Genomic DNA, 17098 nt, shown 5'->3' on the forward strand with positions numbered 1-17098 from the left:
TACGCCTCTCGAGTCATATGGGCCTGTAGGTAAGCAAACCAGATAATCATAGATGTAGTATGTAATCTCCCGCAAGTCTTCAGGTCATGAAATCATCCGTAGCGATCCTCCTATAGTGCTCATCCCACGAAAATAGGGGGCTCAGGTATCAAAGACCATGGAAGTAGAAAACTAGCATAGCGTGATACCGTTTTAACATCCAATTTATTAAAAAATAATAATAAAATTACACTCACATTTGGTTCAATCGTAATAACATAGTCAGAAAGTAGCGATGTCTGTAAGGGGGTCCACCCGACGCGTTTCAACTAAACAGCCGTCCTCTGGGGTGTGGACCCCCCCAAACAGCATCGCTTATAAATACAAAATGACCCCAAAATAACCAATGACCCCGGAAGCACTTGGCACTTCCGGTCACATGTTCCGGAAGTGTATATATTAAAAACTCCTCCATGTATATTTATTATCCTTACATATAGCATCATGCCCATCAGAGATGCCCGCCAAATATCCAAAATATAAGCGAGACTGTGAATATTTGGATATGAAAGATTTTCCACATCTTGGGCATAAATTAGCATCCGTCCTGTGTCATAACCAAGCCTCGTTCTGATCACGAGGCCTGGCCATCCAAACAGCAGCATGCAGCATAGTCAAGCCTCGCTCTGATTATGAGGCCAGGCCTCATATTAGCATCCATCCTGTGTTGTAACCAAGCCTCATTCTGATCACGAGGCCTGGCCATCCAAACAACAGCATGCAGCGTATTCAAGCCTCGCTCTGATTATGAGGCCAGACCTCATATTAGCATCCATCCTGTGTTGTAACCAAGCCTCGTTCTGATCGCGAGGCCTGGCCTTCCAAACAGCATGCAGCATATCCAAGCCTCGTTCAGAAAACCAAGCCTCGCTCTGACCATGAGGCCAGGCCTCATATCAGCATCCATCCTGTGTCGTAACCAAGCCTTGTTCTGATCACGAGGCCTGGCCATCCAAACAACAGCATGCAGCATATTCAAGCCTCATTCTGAAAACCAAGCCCTGCTCTCAGAATGTTTAGCCAGCAAACACTTCCCAGGACCAAGCCTCGCTCTCAGAACGAGGCCCAACCCACGGACTGGCTGCAACAATCATTATCTAGCCGCATACTGACCGCTTGTGTGTATATGAACCCGCCCCACATAACCTCCCCATAGGGGGCGTCAAGCAACTCCATAGCAAAGGGGCGATGCCATACATATCACATACAGCGTCTGCCGGAGTCATGGTCTTAAGGGGGGCATCATTATAAACTTTACACATATTTAGTAGATATACAAAGTATATATATATACAGATATTCACATGAACATATTCACCATAAGGGGAAAAAAAAAAAGGAGGAGAAAAGGGGAGATAAAACATTTACTCCACCTCAATAGGGGTCATTAATTTCTCCAAAAAACCACGCTACTAAAACAAATTAAAACAATTGGCCACCAATCAAATAGTATTCCCACCAATTACCATTTGTAGTGAGTACATCATGCAATCACTACAAATTAAATAGTTCGACTGAATAACAATCGATTTTAATGCAAATGTAGATCAATCAGGGGAGGGCCAATGAATAACTAAAAAGATATTATAAAAAAATTAAAAAGTTGTTATTTTGTCCTTATGCTTGATTAATAAATGCATTTATGTCTAGCTCCACGTTCATTCCAAAAGGATAAGTCTGTAGCTCATAGATCCAGAATGTTTCAAGTCTTGAAACACCCCTGGTGTTAGCTCCGCCCCTCCATGGTGAAATATATCTGTCTATGGCCAGATACTGAGTTCCCATAGGATTTCGAGCATGGTGTTGTCGATAGTGACGCGGAACAGTATGTTTCAGGCTCCCAAGTTTTATTAAGTTAATGTGTTCAGACACACGAGTGGTGAATGATCTTATAGTTCTACCTACATACTGTTTGCCACAAGGACAAGTCAGTAGATACACTACGTTTATTGTGGCACAGGTGCAGAACTGTTTGATCTTATAAGTACGGCCCGTTACGGTAGATTTAAATTCCTTAGTGCTGCCGCGTCCACTGCTATTATGATGACAAACCGTACACCTTTTGCATGGATAGTAACCTGTCCAATTGTGAAACAACATGGGTTTTACAGGGGGGTTGATGATAGAGGGGGCAATCTTACTTTTCAATGCAGGTAAACCCCGGTAGACCACCTTGGGTCTTTCCGGTATAAGAGGTCCAAGGACTTTATCGTTCCTTAGGATGCTCCAATGTCTTTCAAAAATATTCTTACCGTATATACTCGAGTATAAGCCGAGATTTTCAGCCTCTTTTTTGAGGCTGAAAGTGCCCCCCTCGGCTTATACTCGAGTCATCGCTGTCTGCCCGCTCGATCAGCGTGTCGAGCAGACAGACAGCGGCCATTCTATTCAAAAGCCGCGCCTCCGGCTCCGCCTTCGCCTGTGATAGGCGGAACACTGAATTTCCCAGCAGCCTGTGTTCCGCCTATCACGGACATCGTATCATCCTCGTACTACGGACGAGGATGATACGACGTCTGTGATAGGCGGAACACAGGCTGCTGGGAAATTCAGTGTTCCGCCTATCACAGGCGAAGGCGGCGGCGCAGCTTTTGAATTTTACAATGGCCGCCGACGAAGAGGGCACGGGACGGAGGCAAGGCAAGGCACGGCACGGCACGGGACGGGACGGGACGGGGGCAAGGCAAGGCACGACACGGGACGGATGCAAGGAGGCAAGGCACGGCACGGGACGGAGGCAAGGAGGCAAGGCACGGGACGGAGGCTCGGGACAAAGGTAGGCTGGACACACACACACACACACACACACACACACACACACACACACACACACACACACACACACACACACATGGATGGAGACACACACAGGGATGGATGGATGGATGGATGGAGACACACACACACAGGGATGGATGGATGGATGGATGGAGACACACACACACAGGGATGGATGGATGGATGGATGGAGACACACACACACAGGGATGGATGGATGGATGGACACACACACACACAGGGATGGATGGACGGACACACAGGGATGGACGGACACACAGGGATGGACGGACACACAGGGATGGACGGACACACAGGGATGGACGGACACACACACAGGGATGGACAGGCATGTCTCACCCTCGGCTTATACACGAGTCAATAAGTTTGCCAGTTTTTTGGGGGGTAAATTGGGGGCCTCGGCTTATATTCGGGTCGGCCTATACTCGAGTATATACGGTAATTTGTTTGTGCTGTGTAGAGAACCGGGTTAGGAAGGACCATTTATAGTGGCCATCATCCTCCCTACGAGGCCTCTCCCCCAGCAAAGAAGTTCGATCAATATCCAAAACCTTCTGCAATTCTCTATCAATATCAACCCCACTATAGCCCCTATCCAAGAATCTAGACTTCAAGACATCAGCCTGTATTTTAAACGTGTTGATATCAGTACAATTCCTGCGAAGACGCAGGAATTGACTCTTAGGAACAGAGTTCAGCCATGTTCTGTGGTGGCAACTATCCACAGGTATAAACCCGTTTCTATCTGTGGGTTTAAAATGTGTGCTCATCACGAACTGATGTCCTGAAATTTCTATTCCCAAGTCTAAAAAATTAATCCTAGACATACTAGATTCATAGGATAGGACTATCCCTCTATCATTCCCATTAAGGACAGAAAAAAATTCTTTTAATGCTTCAGATGTACCTGCCCATAGGAGGAGGACGTCATCAATGTATCTGGCCCACACTTTCAACTGAGGGTAATCCAGAGCAAAGACGACGTCCTCCTCCCATTTGGCCATAAATAGATTCGCTAAACTGGGGGCAAATTTTGCCCCCATTGCTACACCCTTGGTTTGTAAGTAAAACTTCCCTTCGAACCAAAAATAATAGTGTTGAGTTGCAAACTCTAAAAGTTCCAGAATATAGTCCACTTGAAACTCGGCAAGAGTGGGATCACGTTTTAAAAACGTATGTACAGCTTCCATCCCAATATGATGAGGGATACATGTGTACAGTGATGCCACATCTGCCGTAGCCATGATCAAATTTTCCTCAACAGTGAAACTAGACAATCGGTTGATTACATCTTTGGTGTCTTTAAGAAACGAAGGGGTAGTTTTAACTAAAGGTTGGAGAAAATGGTCAATATATTTCCCAATACGGGAGGTGATGGAATCAATTCCACTTATAATGGGACGACCGGGGGGACAAATGGGATTCTTATGGATCTTGGGCAAATAATAAATAATGGGAATACGTGGAGCTAGTGGGACAAGAAATTCTCTTTCTTTTTTATTTAAAATCTTCAAATCAAATCCTTTAACAATGAGACTGTTTAGTTCCCTTTTGTATTTTTTTGTAGGATCACTAGGTAGTTCAACATATGGGCAGGTACATCTGAAGCATTAAAAGAATTTTTTTCTGTCCTTAATGGGAATGATAGAGGGATAGTCCTATCCTATGAATCTAGTATGTCTAGGATTAATTTTTTAGACTTGGGAATAGAAATTTCAGGACATCAGTTCGTGATGAGCACATATTTTAAACCCACAGATAGAAACGGGTTTATACCTGTGGATAGTTGCCACCACAGAACATGGCTGAACTCTGTTCCTAAGAGTCAATTCCTGCGACTTCGCAGGAATTGTACTGATATCAACACGTTTAAAATACAGGCTGATGTCTTGAAGTCTAGATTCTTGGATAGGGGCTATAGTGGGGTTGATATCGATAGAGAATTGCAGAAGGTTTTGGATATTGATCGAACTTCTTTGCTGGGGGAGAGGCCTCGTAGGGAGGATGATGGCCACTATAAATGGTCCTTCCTAACCCGGTTCTCTACACAGCACAAACAAATTAAGAATATTTTTGAAAGACATTGGAGCATCCTAAGGAACGATAAAGTCCTTGGACCTCTTATACCGGAAAGACCCAAGGTGGTCTACCGGGGTTTACCTGCATTGAAAAGTAAGATTGCCCCCTCTATCATCAACCCCCCTGTAAAACCCATGTTGTTTCACAATTGGACAGGTTACTATCCATGCAAAAGGTGTACGGTTTGTCATCATAATAGCAGTGGACGCGGCAGCACTAAGGAATTTAAATCTACCGTAACGGGCCGTACTTATAAGATCAAACAGTTCTGCACCTGTGCCACAATAAACGTAGTGTATCTACTGACTTGTCCTTGTGGCAAACAGTATGTAGGTAGAACTATAAGATCATTCACCACTCGTGTGTCTGAACACATTAACTTAATAAAACTTGGGAGCCTGAAACATACTGTTCCGCGTCACTATCGACAACACCATGCTCGAAATCCTATGGGAACTCAGTATCTGGCCATAGACAGATATATTTCACCATGGAGGGGCGGAGCTAACACCAGGGGTGTTTCAAGACTTGAAACATTCTGGATCTATGAGCTACAGACTTATCATCCTTTTGGAATGAACGTGGAGCTAGACATAAATGCATTTATTAATCAAGCATAAGGACAAAATAACAACTTTTAAATTTTTTTATAATATCTTTTTAGTTATCCATTGGCCCTCCCCTGATTGATCTACATTTGCATTAAAATCGATTGTTATTCAGTCGAACTATTTAATTTGTAGTGATTGCATGATGTACTCACTACAAATGGTAATTGGTGGGAATACTATTTGATTGGTGGCCAATTGTTTTAATTTGTTTTAGTAGCGTGGTTTTTTGGAGAAATTAATGACCCCTATTGAGGTGGAGTAAATGTTTTATCTCCCCTTTTCTCCTCCTTTTTTTTTTTTTCCCCCTTATGGTGAATATGTTCATGTGAATATCTGTATATATATATATACTTTGTATATCTACTAAATATGTGTAAAGTTTATAATGATGCCCCCCTTAAGACCATGACTCCGGCAGACGCTGTATGTGATATGTATGGCATCGCCCTGTTGCTATGGAGTTGCTTGACGCCCCCTATGGGGAGGTTATGTGGGGCGGGTTCATATACACACAAGCGGTCAGTATGCGGCTAGATAATGATTGTTGCAGCCAGTCCGTGGGTTGGGCCTCGTTCTGAGAGCGAGGCTTGGTCCTGGGAAGTGTTTGCTGGCTAAACATTCTGAGAGCAGGGCTTGGTTTTCAGAATGAGGCTTGAATATGCTGCATGCTGTTGTTTGGATGGCCAGGCCTCGTGATCAGAACGAGGCTTGGTTACGACACAGGATGGATGCTGATATGAGGCCTGGCCTCATGGTCAGACGGAGGATTGGTTTTCGGAACGAGGCTTGGATATGCTGCATGCTGTTTGGAAGGCCAGGCCTCGCGATCAGAACGAGGCTTGGTTACGACACAGGATGGATGCTAATATGAGGTCTGGCCTCATAATCAGAGCGAGGCTTGAATACGCTGCATGCTGTTGTTTGGATGGCCAGGCCTCGTGATCAGAATGAGGCTTGGTTACGACACAGGATGGATGCTAATATGAGGCCTGGCCTCATAATCAGAGCGAGGCTTGACTATGCTGCATGCTGCTGTTTGGATGGCCAGGCCTCGTGATCAGAAAGAGTCTTGGTTATGACACAGGACGGATGCTAATTTATGCCCAAGATGTGGAAAATCTTTCATATCCAAATATTCACAGTCTCGCTTATATTTTGGATATTTGGCGGGCATCTCTGATGGGCATGATGCTATATGTAAGGATAATAAATATACATGGAGGAGTTTTTAATATATACACTTCCGGAACATGTGACTGGAAGTGCCAAGTGCTTCCGGGGTCATTGGTTATTTTGGGGTCATTTTGTATTTATAAGCGATGCTGTTTGGGGGGGTCCACACCCCAGAGGACGGCTGTTTAGTTGAAACGCGTCGGGTGGACCCCCTTACAGACATCGCTACTTTCTGACTATGTTATTACGATTGAACCAAATGTGAGTGTAATTTTATTATTATTTTTTAATAAATTGGATGTTAAAACGGTATCACGCTATGCTAGTTTTCTACTTCCATGGTCTTTGATACCTGAGCCCCCTATTTTCGTGGGATGAGCACTATAGGAGGATCGCTACGGATGATTTCATGACCTGAAGACTTGCGGGAGATTACATACTAGATCTACGATTATCTGGTTTGCTTACCTACAGGCCCATATGACTCGAGAGGCGTAAGCCTTCCTCTGAGTCCACGTCATTTGGTAAGCCTCTTCTCCCCTTCTTTATCACGGTGGTGGTGGTATTATTCTACACATCAGAAGTTGAATTTCACCTTTTTTCACGTCACCTCAAGTTTGGAATTGTGATTGATATTACACATTTCAAGGACTGTTAGACGTTCACTTGATGGACTGTATATGTTAAATTAATTTTATTTACCTTAATCTTTTGTGTGCATGAGGTTCATGCACTCTTCCACCTGGGAGTAAGATCTCTTAATATACAACGGAATTTACACATAATTTCTTTTTTTTGAAGTGTATGTAATTTTCTTTGCTTGAATTAGTGCCTTACTGGTTCACGTGGTTTGTTGCCACCTAAGCGCCACACTTTTTTGTTTTAATGAGGCCCAGGACTTGCATGCAGAAGCACAGAGATGACCACCTGCGGTTCACCAACTTCACCACAGCTTGAAGAGTCTGCAGCTTGTCTGAAGGGAGAAAAACTCTCGCTTCTGAGGAGTTCAACAGCAAGCCCAAGTACCTCATGCGTTGAGTCAGCACTAACACTGACTTCTTTAGGTTCAGCACCCAACCAAACCCCTGGAGAGTTTGCATGGGGATCGTTACATCCTCCCTTAATTCTGAGGCGGAAGCTGCTCATCCCACGTTGCCTTAACAGGGCCAGAATTGGAGCTAACACTTTGGTAAAGACTCGGGTTGCTGACGCCAGGCCAAAAGGGAGAGCCACAAACTGGTAGTGCTCTTCCCCGACTGCAAATCGCAGAAACCTCTGATGCCTGAGGCATATAAGTACATGTAAGTAGGCGTCCTGGATATCCAGGGATGCCAGGAAGTCCCCCTGATTGAGTGCAGCGACCACGGAGCGAACTGATTCTATCCTGAACCTTTGCACTTTCACAAAGCTGTTGAGGGCCTTCAAGTCCAGGATTGGACATACCCCTTTTGGGGACTACAAACACATTGGAGTAGAATCCCTGAAACTTTTCCAGTGTCGGTACAGGTACTATCACCCCACGCAGTAGCAGGTCCTATACTGCCCCAAACAAGGCTTCCCGATGAGCTGGAAGTAGAGGAAGGTTGGAGGGAAAAAATCTGTTTGGTGGACAAGAAAGAAACTCTTGTATTCCGATGAAACCAGTTTGCAGACCCACTGGTCGGACAGCAGAGAGGTCCACTGAGCTGCAAACTCCCAAAGGCGACCCCCCACCCGAAAGTTGGGCGGGGCAAACCTTCATTTGGTAACATTTTTGTTTGCAGACTTGTTTGGGTTACGAAACCAGGGACGCTTTTGTCCTTCAGCAGGCGCCCTGTCGGACTGGGAATGCTTACCTGCCGACCTGGGTGGGCGAAAAACCCATTTCTGAGCAGAAAAAGAGGGCCCTTGCCTACGGTGTGGCTCCTTACCCTTCCTGGACTGTGGTAGCAATGTGCTCTTCCCACCTGTAACATTTTTAATAATGTCATCAAGGGAAGCTCCAAAAAGCCTCTCACCTTGGAAGGACAAATCCGCCAGTGTTTTTTTTTATGCCTGGTCCGCAGACCAGCATTTCAGCTAAATCAGGGGCCATAGCACCACTGCTGATACTGATGCTCTAAAGAGCAGGGGGACCGTATCCAGGGCCGCATCACAGACATACATAAGGCCATGTACCAACTGGTCTGCCAGCTCTTCGCAGACCGAGGGAGACTGTTGCTTTTCCAGTTCACGGTGCAACAGCTTTGTCCATTAAGTAAGCGTCTGTAAGGTACATACCTCATGCCCAGTCACACAGCGGCCCCAGCAGGGGGAGGAGGGAATGAGAGATAGGGAGAAAGGAAAGGGAGAGTGAGAGACCCCCTAGTCGACCTCCCAGGGAATGCCCAGCTGCTCTATCCTGCTGATGCAGGGAGAGCCGTACTTACCTTTCCTGTTGGGATTGCTGGATGCATTCCACCACAGATACATCACCCGAGCAGTACGGGGTGGCTGCTGGCCATGGCACACTGTGACACGGATTGCAGTAGCCCGGTTATATGTGTGCCTGGAGCATATAGCTCACCGGCCACCACTGGAGCAGAAGGGGAATGTCGTGGCCGACCCAGCTCGTAACTAGGGTCTGCTCACGCTCGATGGCCAGGCTGGGGACACTACAAGTATCTATATTATCCAGCCTGTCACCCAGCCAGCTGTTGATAGTAGATCACAGGATCAAAAATTGTAGAAAAAAATGAAAAAAATCCCAGGACTAATGGTCTCCTCAGGGAGCCAGGTCCTTCTCCTACACTAGACAGAAAAAAACTGAGCTGCAGGAAGCAGGGTGAGGGGTTATAGCCAGAGGGACCGGCCCCTGGGCAGTGCTGTGCAGTCTTGCTGTTTTTACATGTGTTACATGTTCTGCCTAGTTCTCTCCTGAAGGTGGCGTGATAACCCTAAGGTCAAGAATTAAAGGAGTTGTGTCCGTCAATGAACAAAAGAGAAATACATTTATGTTTTTGGTTGTAACATGACAAAATGTGGGAAATGCAGAGGGTTATGAATACTTTTTCAAGGCAATGTACATTATAAATTATGTTACTTTTTATATATGTCAAAAATTATTGTATTCAGGCGTTCACAATCTATTTGTATATCACATTAGACAGGAATTATCACACATAATCAACCATATAATATATGTTATTATCCAAGTGGTGACAATAATTTTATCATCGACCTAAATGACATGTATTCATGTCTATATAGTGGTATGCAATATTATAGGTACAATACTATTTTTCAAATCTATAATAATGAGGTCTGCCACCCTCCTTAAAATTAGATACAGGAAGGCTAGCTCCATGGTTTTTACATTAAAAAAAGATCAACAAAACAGTAGTTCTGCAAAAACTATTTTACTAGAAACATAGACAACAACCTTACTAGTATTTGAGTCAAAATATTGGTTGAAAGTAAATTTGTGGCGACTATACTCTTCTTCCACTGTATTCTTCAACAATATCACTTCATCAGCCCGGTCACCTTTCTTTTTTTTCTTTTTTTTTTATAGAAAATCCAGTAACTCTGCAAGAGTAATCCACTCCTCTGGGAATGTCAGTTTATTCCTTTATGCACTAGTCCTGACTTGGCATGCTACTCTCTGATGCTATAACCCACTTTATGAACAGCACTGTAAAGGTGTCAGTTCTTTTTATAGTAAACGCTTTAAAAAGAAATGAGCAGTGTGCAATATTCTGCAGTCAATTAGAAAGCTCCTTTATTTTGATTCTTCTGCAGTACACTGATTAGATCTGATTGGTCGTGCTATGTGCATCTTTGGCCTACACCCTATATTTTAAAGAAGCTCTTGAGTTTTGCTCGTCATGCTCCTTATTAGGTATACCTGACCGCATCTTTGATCTCTCAGTACACCAAAATATACCTACATGTGAGGCCAGTCCCAGGGTGGCTTCTTCTGGGCTATACTAGGCACTTTGTACAGGGTCACTGCACTACACATGGGGTACCTTTACTTGAGCCATGCTCACGACCCAGACAGATGACTAACATGAACAAATTCTAGTAAACTCTTCTCAATGTAATGTATTTCACCACAGATACTTGTGCATTTAGGAGGGACACGCAGAGCCCTGTCTTGCACTTTCCACCTGTCCAGCATATCACCGCTACCTCACTCCCAGTAACAGTATAGGGTGCCACGTGCATCTAGCGCAGACTCCATGCATGCACTTCACTTAACTCTTTCTCTTCAGTACCTGTGTACAGGTTGGGGACCTCTGTGGTGCTGATCTGCTCCCATTGATATGGAGGGCAGACATGCCACATGTACAATCTTACGACAGGCTGCTAGAGAAACCTTCATTATCCTTGGTAACCACTTGTGTCTTCACACTGTATTAACTTGTTGTACCTCTGTCTTCATACCCCAGTATATCTAGTGACCCAAACTGTAGACTTGTAGACAGTGTATCTAGTGACCCAAGTTGTTGCCAGTTACTTGCACTGCACAGGCTCAGCACATTATTATTATTATTATTATACACAATTTATATAGTGCCAACAGTTTACACAGCGCTTTACATTGTATAGAGGGGGACAAAACAATTACAGTACAATACAAAAAGGTACAAGAGGGCCCTGCTCATAGAGCTTATATTCTAAAGGGAGGGGGTGGTGGTACAAAAGATAATAGCTGCAGAGAATGATTTGATGGGGGTGGCTCCGGGACAGTTAGGTGGGTGTGGGATAGGCTTGCCTTAATAAATTAGTTTTCAGGGAACTCCTAAAGGTGGACAGGGTAGGGGCTGATTGGTCTTGAAGGCGAACATGAGAGGAGGTAACAAGGGAGCTAGAAAGCAGGAGGTCCTGGGAGGAGCGGAGGGGACTATTTGGGTGATATCTGCAGATGAGGTTGGTGATGTAGATAAGGGCGATGTTGTGGGTGGCTTTGTATGTTATGATTAGCATTTTGAATTTTACACAGTGGGGTAGGGGAAGCCAGTGAAGGCATTGGCAGAGAGGGGCAGCAGTCATGGAACGATTAGTGAGGTGTATTAGTCTAGCAGCAGCATTCATAATAGACTGAAGGGGGGATAGCACATCCCTCCTAATGCAACATACAGGTTACAGTGTGTAGTGACATGGGACAAGTCACTTGGCTCGGGCATTGATGGGCGCACTCAGCGCGCATGTTACCCCCCATGCACGGATGCAGTAGACCCCGCCCATGAGTGATTATTAAATGGTAGTACCAAAAGTGCTAAATCATCAATGTATTTTTAGATTGTTGTAGGAAATCTAGAGTAAAGGAACCTAAAATTTGAGGTAATGAAATTCAGGACTCCAACACGTCACGAAAAGATTGCTAACTACAAATGTGCCCCATTTTCACATACCGTAACCTTGAAAATCACAGAGAGCATGTTTATGGTCCATTTATCTAGCTATACAATGTGTAAGAACATTGACATTTTAAAGGTGGAGCAGGTCATGTCTGAAGCAAAACATGATGACTACACATAAGAAGTACAACCAAGCACTTGCTTAAAAGACAGAAGAGTTACAGGGGCAAAAGACCAAGTGGTCTATTGCGTCCACCCACCTATTTATGGTTTACTTTTTTTGTGTTTTTTTTTTTACTTTTTTTGTATGAGTTTGTCCGAAGCATCTTCAAATTTACTTACTGTTGATCGACTCACTACCTTTGCTGGAAGTCTGTTCCAAGCAATAACTTTCAATAAGCCCAACTAAGCTGTTGAACATACTGCATGTACAAGAAACTGTTCTGCCTGGTAAATGATTGACAGTAATGTACATCATATCCAACCATCCCTGTGTTTCATCCTTGTTCAACAAAAGTAGGGTGGCAACACTTTTTAGATAGTGCTGTTTGGCAGACCTTTATGCAGTCGTTTTTTTTATAGCTCAATTTAACAGTTGTGAACCACTATTAAGTCTTTAGCTGAAAATAGCTGATATCTCAGAAAACTAACATGTCAGTAACTAAATAGTGATATTCAGATACAATACAAAATAAAAAGAAAGGAAAGCATTCATTCATCCTGGTATATACAGTACTGTATTTCTGAAAATTGACGAATCCTGATGTATTGACTGCTTATCTCATTTCTTGAGGCCCTAAAATGCCAGGATAGTACAAATGACCTCTTTTTGGAAAGTAGACCACATTTGAGGTATGAGGCATAGTGACTTTTTTAAGTTGTAATTTTTTGTTACAATTTTTTTGAAAATGAATCAATTAAATATATATATTTAGTTTTAGTCGGGGGTTGCGGTTTTCGAATTGTAGTTCATGAATTCTTGATGTGGTGACTGCATTAGTTAAATTTTTTTAGGGTTTTACTTTTTTCCATTTTTTTTTTTTACCTGGTGATCTGGCCTGTAATGCCAACCATACATGGTTCGAATTTCGAGAGAATTTTCTTTTGAAAATCGCATGTAAGAATTTTTGTACGAATTTCACACCATTAGTGGGCTGCAACAACAGCCGATTTTCGTGCGGCAATCAAATTTGAGGAATCGGACATGTTGGAATTTTTTTAAAAACAAACGATTTTCTAATCAATGATGGGAGAAATGTAATAAGAAAAAAAATGCGCATGTGCAAAAAAAGAATATTTACGGAGAGAAAAGAAGATTCCTAGCCACAAAAATTATTTTCCGTAGAAACATGAGGTGAAATTGAAGGCTTGGTCGGCCTCAATGGTGGCACCATCGGATCCCCAAAAAAAAAAAAAACTTTCTGATTTTGAAAAGAAAATTTGTTCAAAATTTGACCTTGTATGGCCTGCTTTAGTCTGTTTATTTTTCAACTTACTTTAACTGAATAAATTGTCTAGACAAAGTAACACTTAGAGGGTTTGAGACAAATCCTTTACCCCAAACAGGGATGCTTACAATGATCAGCTTTTATTCATAAATGTAAAACCTTTATCCCAAAAGAAAAAAAACAGTTTGATGTAATTGCCTATAAAATATTAGCTGGCTATCAGCTTCAATTTGTTAGTCAAGTCCATCTAAATTTGCTAGTCTAAAACCACAGTCTCCCCCAGACTGACAATGCTGCTGTTCAAAGGTGTCTGTCTGGATAACCAGGTGAAGTAAAGGAGAAAAAAATTATAAAAGAAAACGGATACAGTCACCACATCTAAGGATTGGGAAACTGAAATATATAACATTTTTGGTTTTATGTTTGATACTGATAGGTTTAATAATGATCAGATTCAGTATAACGTAAACTGACTTGTCAGAGTAATTACTAATTGAGTTGCTATGCAAGGGAGAAAGAAATCTTTTGCCAATTCAATCCCCATTATGGGTCTTAATTAACTGATTGTAATGAAGGTAATTAATCTATGCATTCCCATGACTGGTGGATATTTTCATTTTTTTCTTTGTAAATGTATTGTTTATGGGCATTTCCTATGAATTAGAAATTGTAAGACATCATTTTAGGATTGTGAAGGGAATCTGTGGTAGAGAGCTAAAAGGCAGTAGGATAAGCTGGCTGGCAGTATATGCTCTGATATCACTTACCTGTCCATCTTGTGTTCAGCCTACCGGGCTGAATGAAAAGAAAACTGCTGAGGTTGCTGTAATAACTATGCAATATTAGTACAGTGATCCCCCCCGCTGTACCTTTGTGTTGTGACAGGGGGATTGCCACCCCACCAGTACACTCGGATCAGCGCTCATAGCCATTGGCTGTGAGCACTGATCAGATGCTGCCAGTTTTACAGCATGCTTGTTTGACAAAACAGATGAGTTTCTTTGGAAGAGGAGCTGTACTCACGGGTCGGAAGTTGGCCAGCAACTACCAGACCGACCACTTGAGGATGATTTTCAATCCAGGTGTACCCAGCTTTACTGTACTCTCTCCAGCCCCAGTCAGGGCAATACCATTATTGTATATAGACATGAAACAGAAAAAAAAAAAAACACTACAGCACAAATATACACAAGCAGCTTTCCAGTAATACAATTATCTTTAAATGATTACACTGAATTTAAAACTTGGGAGTGAACATCACTGAAAGCAGCACAAGTATGAGCTTTTCAAGCACTTTATTTCCTAGACTTTTTGTAACATTTAATTGTATATTCATATTGTATCAGAGCATCCCAGAGAGTGCCGGGTAAAGCCCTGTTCTGAGTTTTTACACATATTTCAGGCTCCTCTTATACGTTTAGGGATCTCTGATCCACTTTCCAGTTTGGGTCTTGGTCCTCTCCTCTGGGCCAATTTATACTCACCTAAAATTGACAGCCAGTGCTCTCATACCTGGGGAACAGACAAGTCCTGTCTCTGAGAGCTGCCAAGGTTGGTAAAAAGCAAACAGGTTGTGTATACTGAGACTGACAAGCATTAGGTTTGTTCAGCCTGATAGTAAGGAATGTACTTTGTATAGTTAGAGTCAGGACAGCTAGGATTTTGTTTGAAAGGTTTTTTTTTGTCCTATTTACTTTTTTTTTTGGAACACTGTACAGCACCTGTAAATAGACTTGTATATAGCACCAATAAGGGAGGGGGCAGAGGCATGCCTATTCTTATATTCTTTGTGCAAAAAGGTGTTCCTCTTTCTCATCTCAGATATTTCTTATGTGTGTGCTTGTACAGTGCCTTGAAAAAGTATTCATACTATATGAAATTTTCCACATTTTGTCATGTTACAATCAAAAACATAAATGTATTTAATTGGGATTTTATTTGATAGACCAACACAAAGTGGCACATAATTGTGAAGTGGTAGGAAAATGATAAATGTTTTTCCATTTTTTTCAATACTTTGCAGAACCACATTTCACTTCAATTACAGCTGCATGTCTTTTTGGGGATGTCTCTACCATCTTTGCACATCTAGGTTAGAGCTGCATGATTTTGGCTAAAATGAGAATCACAATTTTTTTTTTTTTGCTCAGAATAAAGATCACGATTCTCTCACAAATTATTTTTTGGTTGAATAATGATTTGATTTGGTATATTTTATATATTATGCATAGAATACACGTTTTGGTTAACTTCAAATGACAGTTTGGGAGTAGACAGTTACATTTAAAAAAATACAATGTAAAATTGACAAGGGACACCAACATAGTTGTATCTTTGATCCTAAAAATTACGGGATAATGGTGTTGTGGTAACTTGCTCAAAAAAAATAAAAATAAAATAATAATATTATTCTTGATATCACTAGAAAAAAAAGCCTTTGAAAATCAGTTTGCAATAATTCCATCAGTATCACCAACAAATCAGCTTCTTTATTATCCCATTAAAGCGGTTCTTCCCCCTAAAGGGGAAGTTCTGCTAATCTGATCCCCCCCCCCCCTCCGGTGCCACAATCGGCACCTTTCAGGGGGGAGGGGGGTGCAGTTACCTGCATAATCCAGGTATCTGCACCCACTTCCGGGCAGACCGCCGCAGACGCCCCGTCCCCCCGTTGTGTTCTGGGAAACACACAGTTCCCAGGACACAGCGGGGGACCAGAAGAGACGTGCAGCGCGACTCGCGCATGCGTAGTAGGGAACCGGGCAGTGATGCCGCAATGTTTCACTTCACGATTCCCTGACAGAGGATGGTGGCGGGGGAAGCAGCAAGATGAGTGATCGCTCGTCATCTGCCGCCGACATCGCTGAACCCTGGGACAGGTAAGTGTGATTTTATTAAAAGTCAGCAGCTGCAATATTAGTAGCTGCTGGCTTTTAATATTTTTTTTTTTTAGGTGCAGAACCACTTTAAAGAAGAAGAGAATGTGCACTACATTTCAAGATTTCATAATTTGCCACGTTACAAATGTTAATTCTCCATTACAAATGCTAGTTTACAAGACCGACCACTTCTAGTTCGTCCTTGCTTCTGAGCAAGGACGAGACAGAATTACAAACGGTCGGATTTTCCGCCAACAGCCTATCATCACACAATTCCCGTTGGAAAATCAGATCATGTGTACGAGGCTTTAAGTTCCTATAGTGGTTGATTAATCTGAACACATGTAGATGATCCTCACGCTGCTCATTGGAGGTAATTGCTGATCCATACGTTGGATGTTTTCTATCATTCATATTTTGGACAATCGCAACTCCCGGTGCAAGCAGTCCAGTGTCCGTCTTTGGAGTATACCTATTCGTTATTTTCTGCCTGACTGACCCACTGCCGATGGCATGTGTGTCCACATAATCCAATAAGAGTATTTACTCCCCCTTATTGGGCTGAGGACGCACTATTTTGGGTGATCCAATTGTGGCTTTCCAGGTTTCTTCATGCACCTTTCTTTCTGCACTGGACCACTTGTTTGGATCCCTCCTCCCTGAGTGGACTGTTCTAATATATTGTGACATTAACACACCACTATATGGACTTTACTCACTATTCAATTATTTCAAGTTTATCACTACAT

Source organism: Lithobates pipiens, unplaced genomic scaffold (genome assembly GCF_037356315.1).
Source record: "Lithobates pipiens isolate NorthernLeopardFrog02 unplaced genomic scaffold, aLitPip1_a1.2 Scaffold_16, whole genome shotgun sequence".
NCBI classification, from domain to species: domain Eukaryota; kingdom Metazoa; phylum Chordata; class Amphibia; order Anura; family Ranidae; genus Lithobates; species Lithobates pipiens.